Source organism: Lynx canadensis, chromosome B2 (assembly GCF_007474595.2).
Source record: "Lynx canadensis isolate LIC74 chromosome B2, mLynCan4.pri.v2, whole genome shotgun sequence".
Taxonomy (NCBI): domain Eukaryota; kingdom Metazoa; phylum Chordata; class Mammalia; order Carnivora; family Felidae; genus Lynx; species Lynx canadensis.
Window position 1 is genome coordinate 89,716,902 of NC_044307.1, and position 6,000 is coordinate 89,722,901.

At 42.3% G+C, this 6,000-nt stretch overlaps 1 protein-coding gene across 3 annotated transcripts in view; it reads right to left on the reverse strand.

Annotated features, from left to right (window-relative positions):
* Positions 1-4,149, reverse strand: part of FBXL4 (F-box and leucine rich repeat protein 4) — an 84,373-nt gene extending 80,224 nt beyond the window's left edge. For 2 of the 3 annotated variants that reach the window (XM_030316007.1, XM_030316009.1), the window contains exon 1: positions 4,045-4,149. The gene's annotated coding sequence lies outside the window, so the exon portion shown is untranslated. The remainder of the gene's footprint in view (positions 1-4,044) is intronic. The other variant, XM_030316010.1, reaches the window with a different exon arrangement.
* Between the last annotated feature and the right edge of the window lie 1,851 nt (positions 4,150-6,000).

Here is a 6,000-nt window from a genome sequence, read left to right on the forward strand (position 1 = left end):
AATACTTCAACAGAAAACTAAGCAAAGAGGAAGAACATGTAAGTTACAAAAGAATACAAATGACCAGTAAATATTTATAGATATTTAACTCCACCAATAAGCAAAGAAATATAAAAATTAAGAGTAAAAAAAATAGCATTTTTCATCCATAAAATTACTAAAATGTAAAAAAAAAGTAAAAATGATAGTATCATCTTAGCAGCTATGTTTTGAGACACTTCTTCACAGGTCTCTCATGTTTCTGTAGGTCTTATAAGCAGAGGCACTGATGGCCTCTGTTCCAGATTATTTTTTCAAGGATGTCTACCTAGCAAACGTCCATGGTAAAGAGAGGTTTCCCTTTGGAGCAGAGGGCAGGTTTGTTTATTAACCAGCAAAATAAATATAATGCCTCTCTGTAGGGCAAAGGTTAAGCAAGTTTACTTGTAACCCATAATGAAAGATTCAGGTTTCCTACACTCAGGCTTCCTGTCCTATAATGCAATCTATTGTGTGTGCTAGAGTCACTCAGTCCTTATCACATCACCCCACAAAAACTGGGGTTCAAGGAAGAAGCACAAGAAAACGGTGATACTCTGGTTACTGCTGTTGCTGTGCTTTGTCTCTGGCCCAGGAGTCTCATGTCTTCTGCCAGTATCCATGAAACTGTTGGCTTGCAAGTAGGGTAAAATCTCAGGTCTGTGACAAATCTTGGCAATGATATGGTAGCAGCAGCATTCTTATAAAGTATATAAATTTACTCTTCCAATACCTTTTGAAGAGCAATATGACAATCAATCATAATTTAAAATGTATACAGCCTTTGACCCAGCAGTGGCTTATCTAAGCATTTACGTGAAGGAAATAAACAAAAGTGCAAATAAATATATATATACAAAAATGATCCCTGCAGTTTGTCTCTGATAGAAATAAATTTGCAATAGCTTAAATATCAAGAGGGGGATCAGTTAAATAAATTTTAGGTTATTCCTACACTGAAATACCAAAAAGACTTTAAAAAGATAATGTTGGGGCGCCTGGGTGGCGCAGTCGGTTAAGCGTCCGACTTCAGCCAGGTCACGATCTCACGGTCCGTGAGTTCGAGCCCCGCGTCAGGCTCGAGCCCCGCGTCAGGCTCTGGGCTGATGGCTCGGGGCCTGGAGCCTGTTTCCGATTCTGTGTCTCCCTCTCTCTCTGCCCCTCCCCCATTCATGCTCTGTCTCTCTCTGTCCCAAAAATAAATAAAAAACGTTGAAAAAAAAAAATTAAAAAAAAAAAAAAAAAAAGATAATGTTAAATGCAGTGACATAGAAAGATGCTCATCAATTATTACTAGCTGGAAATTATAGAAAATTATATATATTATATAATATATATATAATATATATTATATATATATTATATATATATATAGTACAGTGCCATTTATGAAATAAATGTAGACTTATACATATGTATTTTTAACGTCTGGAAGGAGAGAGAACAAATGATTAAATAATGATGATCTCTGGGAAATGGAGTTATGGGGTAGGTGGGCACACAACACTTTCACTTTCTCCTCTGGCTACTTCTGTATTACTTGACTTTTTTTGAACAGTGTATATATTTATTTTATAATCTAATAAAGTTTCTAAGGATCTATTACAGCAGCACTTGAAAATTCATTACATTTAAGATGTCCAGTTGGGATGGTAAAATACAAATGGACATGGGGCTGTGCTGGGTATCACTTTTATCGGCACTTATCCCTCAGAGCTGCTGAAACCAGGTAGAGAAAGTCCTGAGTCATAGCTGACGAGACACACTACACTTACTGGTAAATAACATAATGCAAAGTCTAGAGACAGGAGGATTTTGAACAGCTGCTTTTCTACCTACAACTCTGAGGAGCAACTCTACATGGCGAGTTCTGAGGTACGAAGAAAAGGGATTTATTATCTAACAATGGCTAATGATTCAACTCACCATGAAAAAGTCCAGTTAAAAAATAATTTCAAGAATAGACAAGAGACTTTAAGGGGGGGGCGGGGAGGAGTAACAAGGAAATCAAGTTACCCCTACCAAGTGTCATCATTCCAAAAATATTTAGTGGCCTACAACATACCAGACACTATTTTAATCACTAGATATTAAACACATTATAAAGCTAGAATAAGAAAAGCAGCACGGTATCAGCACAAGAAGCCAGAGATCACTGAACAACAGTTCAGAAAACATCCTAAGAATACACAAGAATTAAGGCCTTGGATAAATGGAGTATTTGTTATCAGTAGGAAAAAACAGAATCCAACAAATAAAGATGGGATCACTGCCTAACAATTTTGGGTGGAGGGAAGCGCCCTACTTCCTTTCTCACGTGAAAATATTCTTGAGGTAGGTTAAAGATTTATACATGGGAAGAATAAGATCATTAAAGGTACTTAAAGAGGGGCACCTGCTTGGCTCAGTCAAGCGCCTGCTCTTCATTTCAGCTCAGGTTGTGATCTCACAATTTGTAAGATAAAGCCTGGCCTTTGGCTCTGCGCCGATAACACAGGAGCCTGCTTGGGATTCTCTCTCTCCCTCTCTCTATCCCTCCTACACAAGAACCTGTAGGTGCTCTCTCAAAAATAAACAAACATTAAAAAAGTACTAGAAAAAAACAGAGGTGAATACATACATACATACATACATACACACACACCTCATGTGGCAAAAGGTCTAAGAGGACAGCAAAGTTAGCTCCTTAAGTTAAGACAGAATGTTGATCCTAGGAAAATTAAGGCAGAGACTAAGAAAGCAAAGAACAAAGGGGCAGTTTTTGATAACTGACCATGTTCAAAGTAAAAGATAAGCAGTTAGCAACATTTTAAGATGCCACGTACAGAGTACTATAATTGCATCACTAGATCACAGCATTATAGAGAAGAAATTAACCATTTTACATTGAGTTGACCTCTCTGCTTTTCAAGTCAGTAACAGAAGAGAAGCGCAGGAAATTGAAGGTTCAGAAAAGCCAAAATTTGAGACAGTGTAAGAAGTTGGTACTCAGAAAAGAAGCATGAAAAGAAGAATCCAATTCAATGAGAAATTAGAGAGTTCCTACCATAGGGTGATGCACACTGCCACTAGGAAGACCAGTACACCGTCTCTTTCTCCCAATAACTTAGTATCTAATAAAGGACTATAGGATAGTTGACGATGTATTAGGAAAATGTCCCTTTACTTAACCAACAGCTACAATATGCAGTATAGATCTACAGACCCATTAGGTGAGCTTTTTAAGTTTAAAATGTGCCTGATACCGAGGAGTACAGGCCAGGCAGCAGTAAAGGCAGCTTGTGTCCTCAACCAAATTGGAACAAGCAAGATCACAGCCCCTGGCGTAGAGTCAGTCCTCCACGGCATAACGCCAAACACGGTATCCTGTCAACGCCACTACCTGACCACAGGTTTATATCACCTTAACTTTCTATTTATCCGTATATATTTCAATCAGTGATGGCCTCTTGAGGCTATGTGACAATAAGCATTTGGGAACCATCAAGGCAATCCAAAATCACTCCCATTGTAAACAGGTTGACAAGGAAGCCCAGTGGGTGGTTAAAGTCAACACGACACTCTAAGGACACCCCTAAACATAGAAACTGCCGGTATCTGGTGGCAGCCCTGAAGACATGGGCCTGATTAGTCAAAAACCATCGATGCCAGAGGGAAATCAAGGCAACACGCACAAGAGCAACAAGTACACAGCCGGGCAGGTGGCCGACGGGGTGGCTGCTGGGTCAGCACGGCCCAGGGACACCGCGGTGTAAACAACCCTAGGCAGGGTGAACGCCGGCACGCCTCACGCCTTGCAGACAGAGCGGGACAGAGAAGCAGCACCCAAGGCACGTAAGCCATTCACAGGTGCCCAGCAAGCTCCGCAGCGCGACGCGGGCTTCGGGGGAGGGGCGATCGGTGGGGACCTCTGCCCTGCGCCCAGGCTCCCCGAAGCGCGGCGCTCCGCCCTGGCCCGGCCCCGCCCCAGCGCCGAAGGAGGAAGACGGAGACCCGCAGGAGGAAGAAGTAAAGGAAGGGCCGTACCCTGTAGGGTCCGGGAGAGGTGCGCGCCGTGGGCTTCACCAGCGACCCAGGCGGCACCGGGAGACGCCGGCGCGGGGGCGGCTCCCAGAGTCCCGCGCTGCGGCGCGGCGGCGGCGAGCGCGGCCCAGCGCGACCCGGAAGGAAGACGCGAAGGCCACGAGGAGGGGCGGGGCCGAGACGGGGAAGGGGCGGAGCTAGGGGAGAGGTGGGGCGCCGCTCTGGCCTGAGAAGCTGCGCTGAGTCTGGACCGCCCTGTCCTAGGCTGAGGGGAGGAGCTTCCTACAGACTTCCCAGACTCAGTCTTGCCCTATAAATCGCCCAGTTACTCCCCAGCAGGCAGTGGTTTAAATTCGCTGCAGGAGTAATCCCTTCCTCGCGCCAGCCTGCCATCTGTAGTGTACTCCTGCTAGGGCTTTTGCAGTCCAGAGTTGGTGGGTCAGGTGATGCCTAGGGGTGGTAAGGTCCTCAGAGCAAAAGCGGAAAATAAATTACAGGCGCTCTAGAGGCATAATTCACCAAATCTGCAAACCTCTTCTGCCCGAGATACAAATCCGTCCTGCAAACTCATTTCCCTCACAACATTTGGAAACTGTGACCATTACCTCTCATGAACGAGATGCTCTCACATCTCCCTTACTCAGTTACTTTTATTTTCAGTAGATACAATACCACTATTTTAAAGTTTGCATTACATTGATCTCGTTACAAGGTTTTATTAAGATGGAAAAACCTTGAATAATGAAGAGATGCTTACTCGTTACTATTTAATTGCTCCTAAAGAGGAAAAATAAAGATATTTATTTATAAAGTATATGAACTGAGCTGATATATGTGGTAAAAATTGTATGCAAAACTGGACATTTTAAAAAAGAATTGAAGTTTAATTTTCAGTCTCTTTTGAGTGTGGGCAGCTTAGTGACTTGCTTCCAAAGAATATGGAAGGGAGAAAAAAGCTTTATTGTGGAGAAACGTGGTAAACACTATCTTGGCCAGATGAAAATTAGCATCAGTGATAAATCAAGTTATAGCATGCACCCTGATATGCTGTGATGAGAAAGGGGTACTTCATCTCCATGATATTCTTCCTCAAAAGTCATAAACCCAGTCTGACCTTGAAACATCAGAAAAACCAGGAAAACCTACAAAACACCTGAACAAACTGTCAAGTTAATAGGAAAAAAACATAACAAGGAAAAACTGAGAAGTTGTCACAGACCCGATGGACACTTGCACAGTTATGGTTGACTACACATAACATGGTATTTTGAATGGGATCCTAGAACATGCAAAGGATGTTAGTGGGAAGACCCCCTTGTTTTCTTAAATCTCTATCCTTCACTCCTCCCCAAAGGTAGCCATTTTCCTGACTTGTAATACCAGAGTGGTTCTTGCCTTTATGTAGTTGGATTCATACATTATATACTCTTTTCAGTGTGGCTTCTTTCTCTCAACATTAGGTTGAGATCTATTCATGTTTTTGAGTATGTTGAGTATAGTGGTAGTTTCTTGAGTTTCCACTGTATAAATATACCATAATGGACAGTGAGCTATTTTTTGGGTTTGATAAACAATGTTCAAACAATGCTGTTATGAACATTTTTATTCACATCTTTTGTTGCAAATCTTTTGCACACCCCCCAATACAGTTTTGTCTCTTTGGTGTATAAGAGATATAGTAGTTGGTGCTATTATTTGTTTTGCTTAGTGCTTTGGTTTAGTTTTGTTTTTAAAGGCACTTAGAGTGCTGCTTGGGAAGTATATAAGTTTATGTTTAAGGAAAGGGAAAGACTGGGGCAAAGTCCCATTTCTGTGACTAGAGGAATTTGGGTCATCATGGCTCAGTCTGTCCTCCCTCCAACCTTCTCCTCTCAAGTGCCATAACATTGCCATGCTTCATTCTCTAAGCGGAAGAGCCAAGTGGGGCCAAGGAAAAGGGCGATACTTATCAGTTAGTGA